We start from the raw sequence: 26,460 nt of genomic DNA, 5'->3' as shown, positions 1-26,460 counted from the left end.
ATCGGCCAATTATCTCCCTTGCCCTGCCTGGGCTCAGAGCTCCATAAAAACTCGTCTGAGATGGACTCTGAGGCATTTCTGTTCCTCTTGTGGATAAGGCTCTGTGCCTCATATCCCCTCTGACAAGCACTTAAATGTGAAGGACAAAAAGAATTCTGCAGTTCATCTATCACCTGTTACAGATTTGGGCTGTAGCTGAGAAGTAATAGTGTAGTGTTACCCACAGCTAGAAAGAGATCTGTGAAGTATATTACTGAAACATTCCTAATGTCAGCCTACAAGTGGTTCAGCGTTTGCACATCTGGTTAGACACATCTGGTTAGACACACATATACTGTATGCATTTATATATTGTTTGAATTTAAATTAAACTGGCCACGCCCCACAGGAAGTTGAATTGAATCTAGAGGAATTGGAAGTTACTGAGTTTCAAATTTTTTTAAATGTAAAAATCATAAAAATAATGAAAAAAAGGAATATACATAATGTACATATATATAACATTTTAAAAAAATCAGTTGGTGACATTTCAAACAAGCCAATAAAACCTTCAAACTTCTTTTTAAGCTTTCAGTCATTACACATATTCAGTTCTTTGATTTTCTGTTCATTTTTATTGTACTTCCTCAAAGTCCTAAATTCAAATTCAGTTCAAATTCATTAACTGATTCTCAACTGCATTCTCAATTTCATTAATTTAGCCATTATTTGCTTAAATCCTTCAAGACTTTGCACAGTTAGCAACTTGTCCTTTATGATACTATGCTAGAAAAGATGAAACGTATATTATTTCTGTGCAATGGGTGGTTAGTAAGTAATGCGCTGTAGACTCAATGAATCGCTTATTCTAGACTCCCATGAGAGATCTTAGAAATGGAACATCTAGCTGTTGGAATTACAGTTAAAGGATCCGTTTCCACCAGAGTGTTATGAGAATGTGATTTTCATTTCCAGATTTATCGAACTTAATAGATAATATTCGGAACTTAATACTACATCTACAAAATGACTTGACTGAGCCACCATGTTAGTAATTCCTGAGCTCGGTCAGGACCCTACTGTTCTCGGGCCTGGTTCCACAGCCTCTCAGCAGGTTCAGTGTGTAGCCAATGCTAATATTCTCTGCACCTGTGTAATATGTGCTAGAGATCTGACTGCTCAAGTTAGCTGTGTCTGTCATGCTAGCTGTTTTCATCTTGCCGTTCATTTATTTCTCTTTGCCTCTGGCATGCAACCGCCTGTGATGGAGAGAAGTTGAGGGTGTTAATGTTTTTTTCTTTTGTGCAGCAGAACTGGCTGGCAGGGAGGAGAGTTGTCCGCCTTAAAAGTCAAAATGACTGACTATGACAAAGTGTATCAAGTGAGCTAATATTTGAACTTTTTTGAGGCATGATGGATTGAGTGTCCAACACTGAGAAATATCTTCATAATATTTACTCAAATACTCCAGGAAATGAATGCCTCCAAATGGCAGTTTCAATTTACACCCTCTAAAAACTTTCCTTTGCTCCCACACGCTCTTCCCTTTACATCATGTTTTCTTTATATCATTGTACTTTCTATATAAAAGGAAATGCTAGATTGCGGGATTGTGCTGATACTTACTCAAGTGCCAAAGCAAAGTATAGTTGACATATAGTTGAGTATAGATGGTGGAGAACCACATACGGTTGAGTGTCTAAAAGAGTGTATAGTAAACCGTTTTTCAACATATAACATAACATAACATAACATAACATAACATAACATAACATAACATAACATAACATAACATAAAACATATGACATATGACATATAACATAACATAACATAACATAACATAACATAACATAACATAACATAACAACATATAATGTAATATATGAAATTTCAGTCTGGTAATTTAAATTAATTTGTATCTTATGAATTTGTTGCGAATTGTTTTTTGCTAAAAACAGTGTCATGGCATTGAATGGCTTTTTTTTTTCTTTTTTTTTTTTTGCAGTTTTATCTATGTATATTGTAACTGTCCCTATTGAAATAAAATACATAAATATATTTTCCAATACAGTTCAGTTGCATAATGTAGTTTACCCTGAGTATATAAAAGCAATTGCTAAAGTATATATGTAATGTATGTTTTGTAATTTTTTGTAACTGAAATAATTTAATCAACATTCATTTTATTTGTTATTACCAAAGAAGTAAAATTCTCTGCACCCCCACCATAAAAAATAAAAAAAACTTTTTTAAAAGGTATTTCTTTGTGAGACATGTCACATGAAAAAAATTACATTGTGCTGTGTACTGTGTGCTATTATTGAGATTTGGTTGAAAACTGTTGTTTTGCATTGTGCTGTGTACTATGAGCTTGAATACAGTTTGTAGTGATCCTTGTTTAGGCTCAGGGCAGAGGAACGGATCTGAGCAGAAATGAAGTGGTTTAACTGAACGTGTAACCTTGAGAGTCCGGGTAGAATTACAGGTGTACTTCCTTTCCCAGGCTCAGAAGAGGGAGTGTAAATCTTTGTGGCCAAGGAGAGATGCTATTGTCATACACACATTCACACACGATGAGTCAGGCAGGTGAGCGAGTGGGTCTTGAGATTTGGCACGAGTTAGGGAGAAAGAAAGAGAAGTTAAAACCAGAGGCGCCTTGCTGAGGAGCTCACCTGGGGATGGAGCAGCGTTCAGACTTATTCAGGTGTGAGGAGGGGTGTGTTGCCTCACCTTCACACACACACACACAGACACATGATACTTCCTCTGGTCCCACATCCCAGCATGCCTCATTTCACGTGAACACCACCATACCAAAACATTAATGCACTAATTAGCTCTACTCAGACACATGTATTTATAGTTAAAGATATTATTTGGCACGCTCTTAAAGGGATAGTTCACCCAAAATTTAAACTGCTGTCATCAATTACTCATCCTTGTATGACATTCTTTCTTTTCTGCAACACTAAAATATGTATTTTGAAATTCCTTTTAGATAGACTGGCATAACTAGGTTTATAAAAATGCAATTTTTGACATTCTAAAAGAAGTTTTATTTTAGATTTATTTTGAATGGAATATATTTGATCAGAAACAGTTATAATATATTGATCTAGAAACAGTTATAATATGAAATTCTATTACATTTTGATATATATATTAAATATTTAAAATGTAATATTTCACATTATTTGTTTTTACTGTATTTTTACTGAGCAAGGCTTCTTTCAAAAGAAATCATAATTATTCCAAACTTTTTTGTAACTGACTGTCAGTGTCAGTAATTGCTTTAATATGTTTTATCTCTTATTCTGAGATCACAAAATGTTTTGAAACTTTAGCACATATTCAGGGATCTTTTTTTATTTGTATTATTTGCATAAAAAACAAATGATAATACTTTATACATGTTCCACCAAGCCAAACCCTTTGTGACCATCTTCTGGCTGCTGTTTGCAGTCTTTATGTGGATTGATTTCAGCAGCAACGTGATTATCCTCATCACTTTAGCATCCACAGCCTCTGCGAGGCAGCCTCTCGTTTCTCAGCGCTGCAACCCTACACCAATATAGCTAGAGTTTATTTCGCCCGTTTATTTTTACTAGCAAATCTCTTCCTTCTCCATTCCTCCCACTCGTTAGCCTTCCATTGTTGGAGAGGAAGAAAGGAGAGGATGAGAGTTTGCTAAACATGTGCGCTGTTGGAAAAGTAGCCAAACATGCTGCCATTAAAACACAGCTAGACGTTTTATCATATTGAATTATTCTAAATGATTGTGTAAAGTACATTATTGGAGTGATAGTAGTGTTTTAAGTTGCTGTCTTTTTAGTTTACATTACACTGTTGGCCTTTGTCAGTTATAACCTTTATATGAAGACTCCAATCACAGACTTTCACTGTGTGAAGTGTCCATAACATTTAATTGATTTTTTTTTTCTGAAAAAATGGTGATCTGGTGGAATCTGTGGATTTTTATTACATTTTCTGCTAAATTTGGTCAAATGGATTGAAATTGTAACTTAATTACATTTAATCAAATTACATTTTTAATTTAATTAAAAGTGTGGAGTCAGTAAGTTTTTTTAAAAGAAATTATTTTATTCAGCGAGGATTCATTCATTTGATTAAGAATGACTGTAAAGACAATGTATAACGGTACAAATATTTCTATAAAAAATAAAAAAAAATGGCATTCTTTCGACCTCTCTATTAATCAAATATTCTGTTTTCCACAAAAATATTAATCAGTGAAGACTGGTGTAAGTTCTACTGAAAATTCAGCTATGCCAACACAGGAATAAATTTCATTTTAAAAAAAATGTATTAAAATTGAAAATATACTTAAATTGTAATAATATTTCATAATGTGTTTGTGTGAAATATTTATTCCAAAAATTTAATCCATTCCATATAATTAACCCGATTTTGTCATTCAAAAATCAAACCGCAAAATCAAAAATCTCTGCAGTTTCCAGTGCCGTGTTCTAGTGTTTGAGCTACAGAAATGCCTTTACAATGCTATTATGCAAATTTTTCACCTGTATAAAGATGTTTGGTTGGCCAGAGCTGATGTGTTGGATTTTGTGTTGAATTCAATTCCACATTTGACATTAGTATTATAGATAATCTTTAGAAAAAGCAAGATACATGTGCTTACCACTGACCATAGAGCAATTTCTTAAAGATGCAGTCACACTTGTTTGGAGTCCAATTCTCACTGTGGATTAACTATTAACCACAACTTTTGCCTTAGTAAACTCCTAATTTGCTCCTAACTATTAATAGTTAATAAGGTAGTTGTTAAAGGGGTCATATGATGTGATTTTTCCTTTCTCTTTGGAGTGTTACAAGCTCTTGATGCATAAAGAAGATCTGTTAAGTTGCAAAGACTAAAGTCTCAAATCCAAAGAGATATTCTTTATAAAAGTTAAGACTCGTCCACACTCTCCTAAAACGCCTCGTTTAAACACGCCCCCACATGTCTACATCACTGTGTGGGAAGATTTGCATAACACCGCCCAAATGTTCACGCAAAGAAAGAAGGCATAACTTTTATTCTTGCTGAAGTATTGTTGTTGTCGCCATGTAGTGGAGACACTGTGTTTCGTTGTGAAAGTGAAACTACTTTGTTTGGCCTTCTAAAAGAGGATGAAATCCACTTCGTCATGCCTAGAGCTGATTCATGCTGGTTGCTGAGGAAATATATCAACTTCGCACTGCGGATCGCCGGATCAGATTTCACCATGGACGAATCTGCCGACTGCGCTGTTCTCTAACCCGCCGGCCGTTCCTCACTCAAGCCCGCAGTTTGTGACACTGTGTGACGCATTTTATGGAGGACTGTTTCCTGAACCAGTAGCCTACAATGGGTCTGTGCTCAAAGGCTGTTCTATAAAGTGAGGCAGTTCCACCTTTGTAAGGATAGTCTGGCGCTTCTGACTCACAGCCTGTAAGTACAGTGGTAAGAATTTGCCACTGATGATTCAAACGCAAGTTTTAAACAGTGTAGAGAAGCGCTTGTTGTTTGTCATTTCTCCAGACATGGTTTTATGTTTACGCTGCTGGCCAATCAGAGCACACCTTACTTTTCTGACAGATGAGCTTTGTAAAAATCGATGCGTTTCAGAAATGCGGGGCATAGAGGAGCAACAATAATTTACATGATGTGGAAAATAATGTTGTTGTTTTTTTAACCTTAAACCACATAAACACATATCATTACACCAAATACACAACATAATGTTCTTTTTAGCAACGTCATATGACCCCTTTAAATTTAGGTATGGAATAAGGGATCTAATATATATTCATGTAGAATAAGACATTAATATGTGCTTTATAAGTACTAATAAACAGCGAATATCCTAGTAATATGCATACTATTAAGCAACTAGTTAAAAGTGAGAAGTGTTACTGAAAATGCATATGTCAGTGCTTTGCTTTGTAACCAGCAGAGGGAGATCAGTCTCTGGGGAATTCAGCAATAGCTCCTAACACACTGTATGTGCTAAAGCAAGACGTGTCATTCAAAGGTCACTTGTTCATTATTGAACAAGAGGTCTTTGAGAAAATAAGTTGTAAAAACAGGTTGCTGGAGGTCAGCACGAAACATGTCCTGTTGGGCACCTGAAAGACGTGCGATGCTTCCTGTGTAAGAGTGTGTTCAGACTTGACTCTTCTGGCAGCTTCTCTCTTCGGCTTGGATGAACCCTTGTTGACATTAGTCGGAGTGTAACGTCTACTATGACTAAATCCATATTCACACACACACAGGTGACCGGCTGAATGCAGGTGAGAGGAAAGCCTGAAGGTGTGAAGGTTGATAGTTTTGCGTAAAGTTGCAACAAGAAGCATCAAAATTTAACCCAGCAAAGCCAGCAAGACCTGTTAGATTTAACTGTCACTGATCAGGAACATATGAGACAGTATGTTTTCTTTGTGTCAAACCAAATCGTTTAGAGACACATGTACGTCTGGAAGCACATATTTGTACAATGAAGGTACTGTATATGTGTGTGTACATGCTCTTCTCGGGTTTCCCAGTCAAATTATTCAAACCCAGTGTCTGTTTCATAGCAAGTGACAATGTCTACACCAGATGAATAATAATGTCTTTGTCTGGCTTGTAAATATGTGCTGTATCTGAATGTTCAAATATGTCTTGGCATAAATGATTGGCAACATAATGTTTTGAGTGCAGAAAAAATGGCTTATCACATTACCTTGCCATATGTCTACAAAATTTTCACTCGGGATTAGAAGCACTTGAGGATCTCAGAGTTTAAAGAGGCTATGAGAGCTTTTAGGCTTCCGATTTAAAGGTGCTGACAGGCCGTGTGTTGGAGTGATGGCGAGTAGTTAATGACTACCTGTTCAGGTGAGAACAGCACCTAGTGTGAAACCAGTCTGAAGACACTGACAAGAGAGGCTGATAGGCCAGAACTTCCCCTGGAAGACAAGGTAAACAGCAGGGTTAGGATGACAGCAGAGGAATGCAAAAAATCCACTTTAATGGATCCCTTAGTGTTCCGCAGGGCAGGTCAGCAAATGAGAATAGAGAGGTAAAAGTGACAGGCTGAGCTTTTGGAAGAGCTGTACAGAAGAAAGGGAGGATAGAGGGGTGTGATGAGAGACTGGCGGCCTGTCAAACGCATCTACGGACGTAGGTGGGAAAGGAGGGACCTGCTGGATATACCAGAGACAGGACTCTCTACACAGTTACTTATTGTTCAAAGGGAAACGGCTTTCAGTAGACCTTTCGCACACAGTCATGCTCGCTTTGCGCTGCTGACAGATTTATCTTGGAGGACGTTAGCGAAAGGCTTAAGCTTTTGAACTCTGCTGTTGAGCCAAAAATATTACTCAACTGTGGCATTACATCATTAGGACTTTGTATTTTTAGGTGGTTGCAATGACTATGTTGGCAACTTATTTAGGAACATATTACAAAAAAACAGTGTGCTTGAATTTAGAATGAACTTGCTTATATTTTTACGTATTCTGTAAAGACTTGATGTGATTTAAATTTGGCGCGAGGATAACGGCCTTATTCTGTGATTTACTATAAACATTTCAGCTGTAATTTCTGTGTAATTCTGATAAACTGAAAGACTTGTTGAAATGCAGTTTAAGGTGATTCATACATTCATGAGATAAATTACGCTCAAATCTTTGAGTTCTCAGTTCTAATCCAAACAAATCTGCTATCGGTGAAATGTAATTGCATTTGTTGACAATTGTGCTTGAGCGACACAGGATATCCCGTGTTAATGGGGTGTTAATGGGTTTCTTTATTGCTAGGATAATACCTGTGGACTTTTTGTGTTTAGTAACACTTTAAAGAGACAAAGTGGGACTATTACCTACTAATTCTTAAATTACATAGATAATAGAGCAAGACTTATATTTGAGGGGTTTACAAAGTAATTGGTGCAACTGGTTTGGGTTTCTCTGACCTTTAACCTTTACCAGCAGAGGCTAAGATGCACCTGCAAGTGTGTGTCACGACCCATGTAACCTCAGTCATATAAGCCTGCCTTCAACAAGCGAATACTGGTCAAGACAAGCAGATGGATACTAAAACAAAAATATATTTTAATCATTTTCTCTTTCCTCTGTCTATAAGGCCATACAATCAAAGCAAACTCAGGTTTAAGAGTGTTTTAAAGGTATAGTTGACTCAAAAATAGAAATGCTGTCATCATTTACTCTCTGGCTCTGATGTCATTGTAAAAAAATATTAATAATTGTTTAAAAGAATGTTAATGCTGCTCACTTTCAATGAAAATTAATGGTAGCCAATGGAGTCCATACAACTCATGCATTTTATTCAGAATCCTCTAAATCCATATGATAGATTGGTGCTAGTAACAATAAAATTTGCTAAAAATGTGTTAGTCTCTCCTAAACGTTGCTACTCTCACCTTAAAAGCCTTTCATTTGAAAATTGTTGTCACCACTGACTTTCATAGTATGGGAAAAAGTAATACATGCTATAATTCTGACATTCTGTTTTATATAATGTTTTAAAATGACATAAATATGAGGAAATTATTGCAGATAACTATTCCTTACTTTTAAAAAGCATAAAGGACGACCCAAAGGATGCATTATCGTTTGGAAAACCAGCAAGAGACATAATAGTGAAAATGACTTGGTGAATGAGCAGGTGAGGAGGTTATTTTCTGAGAGGTGGTATTTATGGTGTGAGTGTTTGTGTGATGGATGAGGGGATGTAAAGAGAGAGTGTGTGAGAGGTATAAGTTGATATTTCCATGTGTGTAAGTGTTTGTGTGAGTATGGAGTGAGAGAGTGAGAAGCGAGATGTGGAAGTTGATGTTCCTTTCCCTCAGGGATGTGACATCCCTGCAGAGGAACAAAACCAGCACGGTATTAGTAACAGGATACGCTGCTAGCGCAAACTGGAAACTTGTACCTCCTTATCTAGAGGGCAAGTGAGTCGCTTTGTATCGTTTTCCCATACATACCTGATCCACCCGATAAGATCCTGTTTGTGTCTGTGAGCTCTCAATTTACAAAAAAATAAAAAAATAAAAAAAATTCCCGAACGATCAACCAGCGCACAAGGAAACAATATGACTTTCAGACTTCTACAGATAATAACTCTTTCAATCAATATAATTGAAATTGTTAATACCAGCTAATTGCTACTTTAATAATGATTGTACATCTAAAACAATTAAATAACATGTTAAATGTACAATAGTTCTTCAGATTTCTGGCAGTTTGTTAACTAGTGTTTCTTGACATTGAGCAGGTTTAACCTGACAGTCAGCTGTCTGTGGGCATTACCTTGTCTGTCTGTTTGTTTATCAGGGATGTCATTGTTTCATTGCTTGAATTTGCTGAGAACATCTTATTGCTGTTGTGTTTCTGTGTGTTCAGTTCCAATGTCTTGATTTCCATTTTTGTGTGCATGTTTGTACTACAAATAGGCTATCTGTATTTTGTAATTTGACCTTTTTTCACGGACGAATGGGTCGGTGATGTATAAATAGAAAGGAAAAATCTTTTGTATTTTATTTTTTTAAATAAAAGTACTTGTGCCAGTTCTCTGTGCTATTTTTTTTCATCTTATACCATTTTCAAATATTGGTGTAATTATTAAATACAAAGTAACATTTCCCTTACACTTTGAATCATAATCCCCCCCCCCCCCACCAAAAAAAAAATCGTTTCCTGTTTTTAGTTTTTTTTTTCTGCTTGTTAGTTGCTCCATGATTTTGCACCAAGCATTGAAGCTGTTTTGTTAAAATATTTTTAAGTAACAGCACAATATTATGCCAAAGTACCTTGGCATATACATGCTCATCAGAGAAGTTATTACATGTCTGAATATTTATTTATATATTCAGACAAAAAATGAGCATCATGTCATTGACTCTAATTCTGTGATATACCGAAATTATATCAGCTCAAGGTCTTTAACGTTAAGCTTAGGGTGGATGTTGCTATAGATTATAATAATAACAACCAGACATTAGCAGAGAAAGTCTGTGGTGAGACACAAATTAAGATGCAATTGAGAGCTCTGTTTGTTAGCTTGCCTTAGGTTATACTGCTCAACATGACATCTCTGTTCATCCTTTCTCATCAGCTCTTTCTCTCTCGCTCACTGCCTTCGTCCGTTTCTGTTTCACACTGAGTTCCGAAGAGTGTTAGGTTGCGTGTTTTTCACCTTTTTTCCTGAAAAAGTAAGGTGATCCGATCCGGCATTCACTTTTTTTTCCCCAGAACAATTGCAGAAGGTCTGTGCAAGTGCAGACGTTGAATGAGACAATGAAAGAGTTCAGGGCTCACAACCTCATCTGTAAAATCTCCCTTCTCTGGAGGATGTCCATCTGCTTAGTATCTGGTTGCAGAATGACACAAATTTAGTCAGTTTTGAATTCACTTAAAGTTAATGGTAAATATGAGTTTGGTCCAACCGACCCCTGAATTCAAGACCCGCATGCTCTGAACCCAAGCCCTGGGGTGCTTTTTGGTAATGACTTTGTTGCGGTTCAGTGTAATTTCAGTGCTTTTGTATCATTCACAACTCTTCAGTTCGCCCGCGCCTGAGGATATCATGCATTCGTACATGCTTAGCTTCTGTGGAAAGGGAGGTTTTGTTGTTTGTGTAGTGATTTTCATTGATGATAAGCTCCATGCTGTGGTTCTGTATGAAATGACTGGAACAGTGTCGCAGTGTTTATGTAAATAGAGATTAGATATATATCCCTCATCCAGACAAACATCCATAATGTTTGTCTCTTGACACACGTTCGAGACTGTAGTCAGGATAGTGCCATGCACGTAAAAAATTTTTACAGGAATAAAAACAAGGCTTTGAGGGATAGATGTACAGTGCGATCACTGGATTTTACTGTTGTTTAACAACGTAGATTGTTCAACTGGTGAAATTAAATTTTCTAAATTAATTCAAATGGATTCATATGTATGTATCAAACAGTGTTTTATGTAGGTATATTTTACGTAAATCCAAAAACCCTAAACTTAGGGTCCCACTTTATATTAGGTGGCCTTAACTACTATGTATTTTCATTTAAATTAATAATTTAATACAATGCACTTATTGCGTACATACATGTTTTTACATTGTACTTATATTTTTAAAAATGCATGCACGTAAATACATCTGTAATTAATTTCTGTAATTACATTTATAATTACTGTACACTGTTGACCCATCCCTTTATACCTTAACCCTCCCTTAAACCTACCCATACCACCAAACCTGTCCCAAAACTTACCCGTATCACACCTCAATAACAGCAAAAGTGTTTTGCAATACAATAAGTACATTGCTGCTGAAAAAAGCAGCTGTAGAATAGTAGTTAAGGCCACCTAATATAAAGTGGGACCAAACTTAGTAACCGTAATCTTTTTTTCTGCTGAAAAAAGCAGCTGTAGATTTTTTTTTTCAACATTACATAAAAATAGAAAAGTCTTTGTCATCTTAAAAAAAATTAGATTTTTCTGTCATTACAAATCAGAACACTTAGCTCATCTGACCTTTTTTTTTTCTTTCTTTGAGAAACGTTCTCCATTTGATGAATGTTCAGTTGGCGCAGAATGTTCTTTAAATCTGAGCACTTTTAAAGGGAGCGTGTCAACACGAGATTGATTTCTCTGCATTTTACTCCAGTCTGCTATGTTTATATCCAGTACAGCCCATTCCCTACACAGTGGCTGTGCAAGGAGGCATAGATTTGGATAGGCTAAATGTTAGTACTCTGTAAGTGAATGAAGCAGTGGTTAGCATCATGATAAAATATAAGACCCTTTTGGCCAGCTTGCAGGCAACATAGACAGACGGCCATGACTCATTGCTACTGGAGCCAACCTGTCTGCAAAAGTACTCAGAACCTGGACCCTGGGTCAGACGCCCCCCTCTGCCTTCTCCTCTGTCCCCCAGCTGCTGGCCCTTGACAGGACCACAGGCGGCCCCATACATGGGGGTGTTATAGGGGCTGTTTGATCGCCCCTAGTTTCATTTTGTGTGTGTGAGAAATGGAAAGTGGGTGTGAGAAAGATACCTGATGTAATTTGCTCCATAATCACTTGTCTCCTGTTTTCTCCTCCTTCACCTATAGTTTTATAACAAAGGTCTTAAGATTTTTTAAAGCCCTTTCCCCAGGGCTCTTCAGTAGAAGAAGGGTGTTGGGTCACAAACCATCATGCAGTAGTTAGTAATGTTTCTATTTTAAACCACAGCTATAAACAACATGCATATTTTCTTACAGTGAAAACAAATAGACTAAGTTGCTGAGAAGTCTTTATCTATCAATAAACAGTGAACATTTTTTTTTTTTTACTTTTAGCTGGAACTACTCCTGCAAGCAGTAGATGCTTTTTCCCTGGAAAGTAATTGGGAGCAGTCTGCTGTTGTTTTATTAATCAGTCCCCAATCAAACTTTAGGAACCTGTTCCTCATCTAACAGTATCTCTGTCTGTTTAATTTGCCTAACCAAAGTAATTTAGGTGGAAAGCAATATCACATTCAGGGCAGAGTTTTATTTCACTATCCTGGGCTGTGTCTCTATTTCACCCGCTGAATTAACACTCATAGGATGTTAATAAAATTAAACTGTATTCTGGTTTAATTTGGATGACTGTTGGATTTTAAACAATTGCTGTTGCAATTGACAAATGTGTCCAGCTTTTCATAATTGGACAAGAGAGAAAGGTCAGTAACTTAAGAGTAGTAAATCAAAAATGCTGGAGACCAAAGCTAGCTGTCAAACTTTTTACACCAGAGAATGTTTGTCAGGGTACGTCAATTTCTGTATTGGCACATATGGTACCTTAAAGTCTTGGTTAAAGTCACGGCTAATTTGCCACTGAATATTTCCACTGTTATTGCCCAGAAGAAAGCAGGGAATGTTGTCACACAATAAGGGGTAAGTTGTCACAATAAAAGTTGCCATTAAGCAACCTTACCTAAAGAAAAAAAAAAAAAAAATCCACTTTCACTTCTTCAATATAGGAAATATATGATGATAATGAAATTGCAGTTTTGAGGACACAATTCAAAAAGAAAAATTCTAGGCTGTTTAATAGTTGTTTGAATCCAACATATAAAGATTACTAGAAAATACACATTTACATAATTATACTTTTGACTCAAAGTACAATACAGAATGTGGTGAATATTTACACATGCACAAAAATACGACCTTAAAATAACTTATTAGTTTAAAAAAGTTTTAAGCTAAAAACACTTTTTATACAGATCATAACATTTGATTTTATTTAAAACAAAAACCACATAATTGTTAACAGTCACAATGATATGAGGGTCTTAAAAACATCCAGTTGAGTAGCTGCATCAGCTGTATACTTTCTGTTAATTAGCAGAGCTAATTAAGGAGCTAAAGGCGGTTGTCAAAATGTGGTTTCAGCCACTGAGTGCCAAAATCCCTTTTCTCCTCTCTCTTTACCCTACATTAGAAATTCCAGCCTGGAAAATCTGAACATAATCCGAAAACATGAAAAGGAAATGAGTGGGAATGTGAGATGGTGAATAAACAGGCTTGGTGTATTTCCATAGGGTTCCACGTTGCCGTCTGGAGCAACTGGGGCTGGGCCATATGTGTCAGAAATAATTAAGGCTCCGTCTTTCAGTCCACTGCATCTGTCTAACCTTCTGTAACAGAGCTGATAAAGCCATGCCTCTCCTGGTGTCCCTGATCCTGACCCTTGACCCCTACCTCTCCTCTTACCTCAGCTAGTCAATATCTAGCCAACCCTGAGACTTCTGTTGGTTTCTGACCTTATCTGAAACATAATCCTTATGAGCATCACTATTATGACAGCTTGATGATATAGATATCGCAGTATTTAGTAGAATATTTAAGCATACTGATGGTCAGAATTCATTGTCTTACAATAAACTGACTCTATCTTCATATAATGAATTAATAAATATGTAATTTATAATTTGGGTTACTATATAGTTTAGAGCACACTGTATATTTGTAAGAACTTGGCACAAGTTCATGTTTGTTTCTATGAGGTTGTGAAAATGTTTTTCAAATATTTTTTCAAGAGTTTCTTATTATTAAAGAAAAAGTCTTATTGATTGATTAATTGATTGACTCAAATATCATCCATTCAAAACCCTTATTTTGGGGCAGTCAGACCACATTGCATTTTGTATCCTGTCCTGAACTAATGGTGTCTTGTCATAAAAATATAAATTATCTGATATTTTCTGAGATTCATTGACTGAAATGCAGTCATTGTCTACTAGTTTTAAATGAGGCTTTTTCTTCTTCATGATCATGAAAAAAAAATATCAAAATGAATTAATTTTAATTCAGAAATACACTCATAATAGAAGAGGTATAGTCATAACATAGTCATAATCTGTAAGAATTGGATTTTAATGTTTGTTAAATTCATAGATAAGACAAAAAATAGTGTCAGCGTTTTTGTAGTAACAGTGTTTATAGTTATTGTTAATTTTGAATTACATTCATATGTTTATTTTCATTTTAGTTAAAGTTTTAGTTTTTTGTCATTTTGATCTGTCTTTTTATATGTCTTTATAGTTTCTGTTAAGCTTCAGTTTCTTTAGTGCCTTGGCAATTAGCTCAAATAAAATATGCTTTCTTAGTTTATTTATTTATTGATTGATTTTTTTTGGTTAGTTTAAGTAATTATTTTTTAAATAGTTGTATTTTTTTAAAAGATGTAATGTGAACCAGATTTCTTTTTTCTTTTAACTAAATGTACCAGTGTATGTTGATTTCAGAAGACTGACCTAGACATTAGATACTATATGTCTGTAACAGCCTCAGCACTGGCAAACATTTTGCTTATAAGTAACACGCTGAACCATCATGTAGGTGACAGGAACTCGTCAACAGTACATTGCAGTGTGCGCTCATTCCATGCAACCCGTCAGCGAGGATATTGCATCACTGAGTCCTGGAAGACCCATCAGCCTCCTGTCTCTGGGAATAGTGGGGGCTTCCCTCTCTCTGGCAACAAGCAATCTGATCGGCAGGCATTATCACCTCATAATTACAGTCCTTTTGGACATATTAGTGTAGGCGCTGCGATCCGGTTTCAATGCGGAACCCAATTCCCCAACACATTCCCCACCTCTCCCGTTTTTTTACAGATGCCTTCTCAACAAACAAGCCTTGTATAAAAATATCACCCTGCAGTAATGGTTCTCCGTTGCAGTTGGTCAGAGTGTTAGGCATGTGGTGCGATGCGGCCAATGGGCGAAGACGTGGGGTGAAGCGTGTTGGGTTACCTGAGTGGGGCATGATGATTTAGCATGGTGATGGTATTTATATCAGCAGTGAAAGTGTCATGGCGAGAAGGTCAGAGGCTTGAGTAAACACATGAGTCTGCCGTATCAGAAAGAAATCTGCTTGTTAAACGTGCGAGGCCTGTGTGAACACACATTTACACAGAGCACATATGCTCCTAGCGCTTGTGGTTTTGTCATATCAGGAGGCCTGTCTGACTCAATGAGATCACTCAACGAGAAATCGAGAGTTACATTTCCCCACTTCTTTATAGCACAATTTATGTCAATTGAAATTGAGTGGAACCAAAATCAAATGTACTGAGTCTGACTGAAGTGATAAAGTGCATATTTCCCCAGTGTAGTAATATGGTGGAGTTTCTTTCACACTTTCTCACACACATACACATACATCTAACAAGCCACACATGCAAATCTTTGACCTGCAGAGTAGGAATAATATAAAAGCCATGAGAAATAGCAGGTTATCAGCGTGCTCTCTGGGGTTAGCATTTACTTTCCGTGTGCTTCCCTTGCGTATCAGTTTCAAATGACAACAGTGGTGTAATTGCACCATTCCAATGTGTGATAGATGAAACCCTTATGTCTTCCCTCGGTCATATGATGAGAAGAAAGAAAAACCTGTGTTTATTTTTCTCCAGACAGATACGTGCTGTCTCAAATGGAAACTGTTACCTGAAGCCATGCTGCACCAAACAAATATCTTTTAAAGCGGAATAATAAAACAAATTAACGTAGACTGTGAACAAAATATTTGAGCCCTAAACACTAGTTCTAAAACTCTAGATTTATGTGGTGCTGGACTGAAAAACAGGCTTTTGATTCCAAAGCTGAGAAATCATGAATCTCTGCTGTGAACAATTGCCTTCTTTTAAAACTAATTGGTACAATCTATTTCCAAAAGCAAGAGATTTATTGATGTTATTACCTATATTTTCAGGCATAAATCTTGAGAGAGTTTTCAAGCTTTAATGAGTTAACCGTTTCAAGTTCCCTCGCCCTCCTCCTCCAAGAACTCATGTCATTCCATAGATGGCTTTCATATTTGTTGAGTTAAACGCGTCAATCCTCATTCAAGCTCTTGGACTCGAAGCAAATGTGGGCCTCCAGGACACCTGTGTGGACCTTATCAAATGTGCCACTCAGTCTAACACACACACACACACACACACACACACACACACACACACACACACACACACACACACACACACACACACACACACACACACACACACACACACACACACACACACACTCACTTACTTACTAGGAAACAATTTTTGAATTATTACATGTGTCCCTTATTCATAACTGGAAGAATAATATTCTACAATATAATGTGTGTGTATGTATTTATTATTAATTATATAATTAATATACAATTATTTATTATTATCATTTTTTAACTACTTTCATTTTTCAATTAATAAAAGGACAGTAATGATAAATATGTGTAAGTACAGGAGATAATTCATGTATTCATTAATTTCAACTACTTGGTTATAATGTGCTTTTTAGTGGATGCGAGTCAAAATTTGCTAACTGCTAACAATACAATTGAAAAAACTCAAGTCCAGTTTTACTCTCATATGCTGATGTAAAATATATTTCTGAACTTGAAAGGTGACCTTCTCAGTCATGATCAAATTTAATTTAATTTCCCAATAAATATATTTTACATGATTTGCTACATTTAATTACTCCTTTAGCAGATTTTGACTCATGTGTAAAATTAGTTCTCAGTTTATGTGTCTTATCACAAAAGGTATAGGTCATCACATTTACTACAAACGTTTCAACATTAAAATAATTTATTTTAAATTTATTTATTTATTTTTGAGACATGTTGCATGAAAAGTGTGTTCATGATTTGTTTTGTAACATACAGTAAATAGTATTTATCAAAGCCATTATCCATGCAAAAATAATTAAAATGTGCATGAATTGTGTGTGTAATTTTATATCAACTGTAAAAGGGTTTCTATTTTTCAGTGTGCAAAACTTAATTTGGGTTTTATTTTATTTGAGACCTGAATCAAATCTGAAAGCAGACTAGTGCTTTAGTAGCTTAAAGGCAGAGTAGGATGCTATCAGTTCACATGCACAGCACTGGTGATGGGGATTCTTCTGTGTTTTGGTAGGTGCCCAAATTTTGTAACCACTTCACAGCTGCAGCCCCAAAAGGGGAAATACAGAGTTTGTTAATGACTCTTCCCTCACTCCGGCAAAATTTTACGGTGCTGCTCTGTATATTTAGCAATTAAAATGTAACATATCTTCATTTGTAGTGGTAAAATGTACCATTTAACATGTGCTTTGTAAAGTGTGCAAGTATACTTCAACTCCTGGAGGATGAAGCTATGAAATCTAGAGAAGCTATTTTTCTTAGAGGTGGACAAATAAAGCTGTCTCCAGCCCCCAGTGAAAACTCCCGTTAAAGAGTGCGACTAACTCATCTTAATGGAGTGTTATTTTTCTGTTCCGTCTCTCTTGGTAACATCATAACATTTTCCTTTCCCACCCACAAATGTGAGCCCTGCCGTTGACATGGTATTAGTCAAGCCTCGCTGTCAGAGTCTGGCTGTGCAAATTCAGACGCAGGTCTTCGTCACCTGTCAGTCAACGCCGCAGCACTGTCCCGGTCCAGCCACAACATCTCTGCAGCTGTTTTGGGCCCCTCCACCTCACCAACCCCACCCATCGCAAACGCTTGCTTTTTATTAGCAAAATAAGTGCGTTCAGCCAGTTGAACAGTTGACCAGCTGAAGTCAGGTGATAAGTTCATGTTAATGTGAAGTTTGGAGTTCATCTGCGGGATACGAAAGGTGTTTTTGTTTTTTTTATAGCGCTGAGTGGACACAGGAGAATAATCGCTCTGTAAGGTGGTGTACATATATAACAGCGACCTGCATATTCCATATTTCGTAGTTGCTCCCCTGTCGCTCACCTCTGGGTTGCAAATGTTTTTTTACGACTTAAATAGTTCCATCTCCTCCCAAAAAACATCCCATATGGTCCACCCATTGTTCCAACTGGCCTACTCCCCAGTGTCATGCCTTGTCACTGTTATTATAGGCTTACACTCACAAGACGCCGTGATTTGTTGTCCTATTCTGGCTTTGAAGATCTAAAGAGTAGTGCAGCGTGAGATGAGGGGAGATGAAGATGAAGTCGACAGCCGTGGCCTTTATACAGCCGCACACATAAACACACGACGAAGCATGACTATACACAAACTCTGACAACCCTGAGTCAAGAGGTGCGGGTCAAGTTACGATTTCCCCTTTGTGTCTTTAAAAATCCGCAGATGACAATTACGGCGGATTTGATTAACTGAGAGGGCGGCACAGATAGTCAGGGTTTTTTACGAAGGGCCGGCGGTTCGGATTTCACTAGCTGTTATTTATACGGCCAGAGAAAGGCAGGGGGAGTCCCTTTACAGCTGAGCTGGGGCCTGGGCCCAGACTTCAAACACTACTCTCCAGCATAGCTCTTCTCTTTTATAATGCACAGGGAATGAGAGAACGCGCATGCACAGCACTTAAAATGCTACATTAGAGGAGTTTTGAGGAGCAGTGTTTGAACTCCGGTGGGTCTAACTTTACTTGGACCTTGGACTTGAGACCTGTCCATGTGACAGCTTCCGTCTCCATCATGAATCAGTATAGATACAAAATAAAAAAAACACAATAAAAAAAAAAAAATTTTTATTTTATATTATTTTATTTTATTTTATTTTATTTTATTTTATTTTATATTATTTTATTTTACTTCATTTTATTTTAGTTTAGTTTAGTTGTAGCAATAATTATAATAATAATAGTAGAAGCAATAGTAGTAGAATCACCATAATCATAGATTATTTATTTTATTTTATTTTACTTATACTGTATATTGCCTTTCTAAAAACAAATATCATGTTGAATATTTTTATTCTTTTTTAAATGATGATGATTATTATCATGATTGTCATACATGTAATCAATTTTATTTACATAGCACCTATTTTATTCATTTTTATATGTCAATGATGGTGAGTAATAATACTAATTATTATTATTAATATTTAAAATAAAACAATTATTGTTAAGATTATTATTATTATTAATCATCATTAACATTTAAAAATTAATATTATAGGCGCTATATAAATAAAATCAATTACATTGATGATTCATAATAATAATAATAATTATCATTATTATTATTATTATTACTACTACTACTATTAATAATAATAATAATAATAATAATAATAATAATAGTTAATATGCAATTTTTATTAATAATAATAATCATCGTCATCGTCTTCATCATACAATTTATTTAATTTTAATTATAAAGCATTTTTCTATAATCAAAGTTCATTTGTAGAATAATAAATGTATTTTTAATGATCATTATTATCATCAAGAATAAATATAAGTTAATCTACAAAAGAACCTTTAGTTTTAAATTATTATTATTAAGTGTTGTCGTTTTTATAAAATCAAAATAATAATACTTATAAAATTAAGGCCAAATGATTTCTGTACCTTTAATCAGCAAACAGCAAATCCAGTCTCTTCATAAGGCCCCTTTCCTCCTCTCTCTAAACCAAGACCCCCTTTTACCAGACCATCCATGACAAAGGCGGCCTGTAGTCCCTTGCGTTCGGTCACGAATGGATTGGGCCCACTTGTTTTTACAAGCACCCCGTGTCAATGGTCTAGTTTATTGAGACAGGTCTCCTCTTGGCCTGTGAGGCGCTCAGCCGATGGACGGCACGGATGACTAACCCTTGTGTATAAATAGCTTCCTTCATTAAATCAGTTGTTCTCTTAATTGAACTTAAATAAAGAATGACTTATGCCTGCCAGCTGGTTTTAATAGAGCAGACCGGCTTGTGGTGTATAAGAGGAGCATTATTTCAGCATGCCAGGCCGGTGCACTGGGTGTTATCAACGTAGTAGGTGAAAACAGGAGAGGCCACCAGCCAGCCTAATGCATTCTGAGGTTTCATTGGTTTGTTTTTCCCAACAGTGAAATAAATGGTTTGGTAATTTAATTTTCGGCACTGGCTTTAGACCTAACGGGCATCTGTGACAAGTGTTAATGTATGGCGAAGACGCCGAGGGGTTTGACACAAAACACGCCGGCCCTGTTTCTGAACGCTACATTCTCTTACACACTTTTCTCCACCGTCTTCCAAACCTGCAAGCAATTTTTTGCCGTGAACAGCCAATCAAACTCCTCTGCCAGGGCACAGTTTGCATTAATCTGCTAACCTAATGCACTGAACTCTCTCAGCTGCACTGTGATACTTTTCTCCAGCCATTTTTTTCTGTGTCTCTCCTCCCTGAGACAAGAATTCTTGAAGTGAGCCGTTGTTTGAAAGCGTTTTGTGGTCTCTGGCAGCGGCAGCTGATGGAAATTTGCTGAGTTGGAGCCCTGAAATGTTGCAGCTGTCTCAGAGGAGCTCGGCCACAGCTCTGAGTCTCATTGCTTGGCCGCTGGTCAAACGGAGGGAGAGCACTGATTGACTCCCTCCCACCCGCTCGTGATTATTCCCTTTCTTCCTTTACGCCTTATGCTGCCCACTCGATCATGTAACACTTTCTCTGTCATTTTAGCTTTTGCATTTTGGGACCCCCAATCCTGTCCAGCTTATAAACCAAAGCTATTACCTCATCTGTGGCTCAAACATTTATGAAGATACCTTCCTCCCTATTGTATGGTGGAAATCGAATAAGGTTGGATTGCTTTACAGGACCTCATAATCCACAGGAGAAAACAGAGAGCAATTTCTTGACCATAACTCACTTCAGAGAGACACAGTTTGGGGGGAGATGCTCCAAAATAGCGTGTACTCATTTGTATGTGTGCTGCACTCCACTAAGAGGAAAGCAGCCACTTGTCGTCTGGAGAGATTGAGTAATGTAATCCTTCACAGCCCAGCAGCACCACTGCCACATACCTCACTAATAGCAGGTTGATTATCAACAAGACTGTCCTTTAACACATTCCCGACATCTGCTTTCTGTCTAAGCGTGGAGGGTGGATACGTATAGACATAGCAGAACACTCGCACACACCGCTTTCATTGTAAGTGTATTTAAAAAACATCTTGTGGTTCACAAATTATATATATGCACATTTAATGCATGTTTGGAAAATTGTGCACATATTAAGACTTTGATGTGTTTAAATTTAAGCATTTAGACTGTCTAATGCTGCTTCTGCTGTAAAAGACACATACACACTCTTTGTTTCATCCATATAGTATACAGTCTTTAAGTGACATCCTGTTGACGTTGTTTGGCACTGTTTTGATTGAGAGTGTTTTAGATGAGCTGATAATGTCAGCTAGAGCCATATCCTCTCACTAATGAGCTCTGACTTTTGTTAGTGTCACTTCCTGGGTAGAGTTTATAAAACTTAAGCACTATCCTGGAAGGCCCTGAGTTATTGAAGTGGGTGTTTTGTGTGTGTGTGTGTGTGTGTGTGTGGGTGTAATTTTGCTGCATTGTCTCAGTAATGTACATAACACGAATTGCTATAATGTCTAAAAAATGTTTATAAATAATATATATTAATATTATTTATTGGTGTTATTCAATCAGAGATATATAAAAGTAACAATAACGGTTTCGACCTAGTCAAGAAATCAAAATGAAATTAAACAAAAGTATCCCATATGCTCTGAATCAGTCAGAAGATTAAATTATGAGGGCTTTCACAGTAAAAAAAAATAAGTAAAAAAGAAATTAATTAAATGAAATACATGTAATCATACATAAAAATGTATACATGAAATACAGCTTATGTGTATTATTTAAATATTAAAATAAAGTAAGAAAGTTTTAGTCTTAAACAAAATAATAATAAAAAAAAAAAAAAATCTTAATTTGGAAAGTCCATTCAAGATATTTTGGAATTATGCCATCATCAATCCTCCCTTTTTTTTTTTTGCTTAAAAAATGTCAAAACTGGTCCTTTATTTCTTATCCTTGTTAGAATGCAGAAATCAAAATTTACACAACAGAAGTACTAAGTAAACTTTTTTTCTTCATAATCTTAAAGCATTGAACAAAAACTGCCATCTGTGTCCCATCCAAAAAACATAAAGAGCACATGATGCCCCTGGTCTTATGGTATTATTGGCAGTATGATATTAACATGTATAACATCAGTGCAGCAGAGCATCTCTGAGTTTTTCTTTAATGATGGCTTAAAAGCCTTACTACTGATTCACTGGTTGCCCACAAACCCACATCGGTTTGATTGACACATGCCTCCCTGGTTGTTGGGACATGTTGCTGATTGAGGCATGGCATGCGATTTCCCACTGAACCCCATCCCTGATTTTCACTCATCACGAAGCCCTCTGAAAGTCCACGGTGTCTCCTCTTAGAACTGATTTCTCCAGCTTCTCGGTTTCCTCCTCGTATGGCTCCTGCGGCCGAGGCCAGTCGCTTGGGCAGGCAACAAATGGAATCAATTTATACCCCTGGAGCAAGGTGGTTTTGATGACATCTAAAATGTTCACAACGTAAACTCTGGATATAAACATTTCAGGTCAGGAAGAGTTTAGAAATGTCTTTCATAAACATGCGCAGGGAAGATTTTTGACTTGTTTTTGATAGATGGCCAGTCGTGTGTTCAAAAAGTAATTCAATTTGTCATGCTATATCCCGACAGAAAGAGAGACTGGGGATTGGGGGAAGGTTTGGAAGATGCAGAAATTAATAGGGTCTTATTAGTTTTGACCAGAAATATGTGTTGTGATACACTATCTGCCTTTAGAGAAACTCAAATACACATTAAATAATGAAACCATCTGACTGATGAGGTCAAAATAAAACACACACACACACACACACACACACACCAGAATACCGAATAGAGGTTTAAAAATACAGATCTTACACATATTCAGTAAACACAGATGAGTGATACAAGCAATATTGTTTCAAATATTTTTCAAAACATGAATATTGTCTATTGTCTATACAGTCTGTTGATTATCTTTTACATATTCATTGAATAATTGTATATATTTTAATACTGCTTTATTTTTAAGTTTCCCTAATACACATTTTTTTAATGATATTTCAGAATAATGAAAATGGAAATTAAATACCTTTTTCTTATTTTTTATATATATATTACATGTTCAAATCTAAAGTAACTTAAATAATGCAAGATAATCTATAATTAGTTAAGTAGATTATAAATTCTGATTAGTGTGTGAGTAGCATATTACAGGTTTTATTCTGTACTTAAGCAGGTTGAAATTCTCCTTGACCCACCGCTCACTTTTAAATTCTTACTCAAACTAACAAACATTTTTACTGTTTCTGATCAGAAAATATTGATGATGCAATGGAATGAAAATTAAGCCGAATTTTCCAGCCTTGTGGTTTTAACGTTAGTGTTAAAGGACAAGGTTAGTGTTAAAACCCTACACTGTAAAAGTCTCTTTCAGCAGCTTGACCATCTTAATTGATCCTCCATTAAGGCTTTATAGACACCGCGTCCTTCGTCCTGTGCCTCTTTTATAGATACTAATAAAATGTTCAAAGTCCCTGTGCAGCTCCTTATCATGCAGCAGTATTTTTATGCCCTGCTTACACCGGGAGTGTAACTCTGTCTCTCTACTGTACAGTCTGATGATGAGGGTATGGTTTCATGGCCCCCGCCTTCATGTCGCAGCCTGGCACCATTTTATGACTGGAAAAAGAGAAAGAGGAAAAGAGAGAGGTATTAAAAAAGCAATATAAAGATGCACAAGTTGGGCTGGGGGATGCAGGGAAATAAGCAATGTTTATTTTCTAATTTGTACAAATCAGTTTATCCTAAATGATCACAGTATTATTATTTTTTTTATTATATACACACATTTCACAAAATGATTTACCAGTTCCCAAAGCTATATAAACAAAGCCTATTTCATCTACATAACCACTGAATCTGATTCACTGGGCAAACAGTGAAATAGCGACCGTAATGACAGGCCTCTGATTACAGTCTGTGTATATTGAGTTACTTATTGGTTTCAATCATATATTTCCATGTCTAGGTGGAAAAAAAATAAGTTGGATTTAGGAATGGGGAATGTGGTGGAATTAATAACTCTAGAAGGATATGATGTGAGCCATTCCTGTAAGTACACTACTGTAAATGGTGAGAGCGGACATTGTCCCACGTAAAAACATATGTAATGTATTGTTTTAATTTGAGAGAGTATAGCAGACTGATTATACAATTTAGCTTGAGTGTTTTTGCAGCTGGTGTTGACTTTTTTCTACAATTTTTTTTAAATGACTTATTTTAGAATTTTTAAAAGTTCTCAATTAAACGTGCAACAGCACTGAGAATTATTTGATTGATTGATTTAAAGAATGCACCAGAACTGCAAATTGCATGGAAGCAACAATGTGTTAACAGTTCGTTAACATTATATTATTTAGCGTGACTTGTTTAATGTGTGTTTGGTAGAACAACTGTTCCTGTGATTATTGTAGAAAGGTTACACTCTTAAAATCTAGAAATAATAATTATTCAGTGTTTATGCATGGGGAAATAAATGATGAGAAAGTGTTGTGCATGTATCTCTGTGAGTGTTAAATATGATGAATTGGGTGGAAATACAGTACCAACTAAAACCCTTTTGCATTCACAGATTTTTCTTTGTGTTTGGTGCGCAATCGAACTACCGAGTAGCATATATTATCTTGAAATAGTCTTGATTTCCATGAGGAGATGCAAGACCAACTAAACCTAAGTGAATAATTTGCTGAAACGCCTTAAGCCCCTTTCAAACTAAATTACAAAATCAAAGTAGCACTTGCAATAATTATGCTAGTGTTTTTGAATCAGGGTACGAAGGAAAACAACAATTAACAGTGAAAGTTCCCTCATTCACTAACTTTGTCGACTCGCTCTGATAGGAGAGGAAGTATCTGTTTACTTTGTGATTACGACAATTTTGCTGTCGCGGGGCAGCAAATTCAAACCAGTCGCGAGGCTAGATTACTCCAGACAACATGAAGCCCATACGGCTGCGCACATCCAGTGCTCCGCCATTGGCTGAGATTTCTTTATGGTGGCTTCAAAGTAAAATAAACCCTTATACCTAATTACAGAGAATTCTGTATATTTTTCTGTCCGTTTCCCTCTAACAAAGAGGGTATATTTTAAGGGCCAAGCATGTCACGCATAACCACCGGCCTACAAAGCAGATCACACATCGGAGGACCTGACCCGAGTCTCTTGTTTATTCAGAGCAAATTCTAGAGAGAGGGTAAAAGGAGCCTTATTCATTGCACATTCCAAATCACATGGACTGTCATATTTAGACAGTTATACATATATCCCCGCTTCAGAGTTGCCATGTCGTGAAAACATTATCAAAGTAAATATTATGACTGTAGACATGTTCTTTTATGCAAAGAGCACAAGTGTGAAGTCGGGTCCGATCATCGGGCCTCGGGCTTGAGCAAGTGGTGAGACGGTTGTGAACATGAAAGCACTGCGGTCGCTTAAAAGCATAACTGGGTTATCAGCCAATTCATGATTGTGTTTTTATTCAGTGCTTCTGTTTTTCTTATCAGTCAGTCAACATTTCATGGTAGGAAACAAGCTAGAGACGCGTTTGGCCGCATGCCATGCAGACCTGAAAGCGTGCACCTCAGAAACCCCACACGTGTGTATATGGTGAGATCTGGACAGTGTCCCCGTGGCCAGAGAAGGATGTGAGCAATTACCAATTCTCAAAACACTACTTTACCATAGTTAAATATATTACACGCCTTACACCCGCACCGGCCGTGGCCCTCTCTCGCTGCAGCCTGGGATACGTGTACCTCACAGAAATCCAGCCACCTTCAACAGGCACAGTCTACTGCAATTAACCATCATCATCATCATCATTACCATCATCATCATCATAAACTCAATGAACGTGCTTTGTACAAGGTGCTTCACACAAATGTACAATGTTTTTGTTTTATTTTTACTTTTTTTATTGGGAGAGAAATTTAATATTTAGAGCCAAATCTTAAGATGGAATGAAAATATCCTTATCCTGTTATATTTTTACAGATGTACAGTAAAAGATTTACGGGAGAATGCTGTAACACAGAGTTAAAAAGTGAAATTTCATGTCTTATTTATAAATGTTAAT

At 36.5% G+C, this 26,460-nt stretch overlaps 1 long non-coding RNA gene across 1 annotated transcript in view; it reads right to left on the bottom strand.

Annotated features, from left to right (window-relative positions):
• Nucleotides 1-22,193: 22,193 nt before the first annotated feature.
• LOC122139408 overlaps nt 22,194-26,460 on the bottom strand; it is a 34,760-nt gene continuing 30,493 nt past the window's right edge. The window contains exon 3 of the long non-coding RNA XR_006156247.1: nt 22,194-24,005. This is a non-coding gene — a long non-coding RNA (uncharacterized LOC122139408). The remainder of the gene's footprint in view (nt 24,006-26,460) is intronic.

This window comes from Cyprinus carpio, chromosome B13 (genome assembly GCF_018340385.1).
Source record: "Cyprinus carpio isolate SPL01 chromosome B13, ASM1834038v1, whole genome shotgun sequence".
NCBI lineage: Eukaryota > Metazoa > Chordata > Actinopteri > Cypriniformes > Cyprinidae > Cyprinus > Cyprinus carpio.
This window is presented reverse-complemented; position numbering and strand designations above follow the sequence as displayed.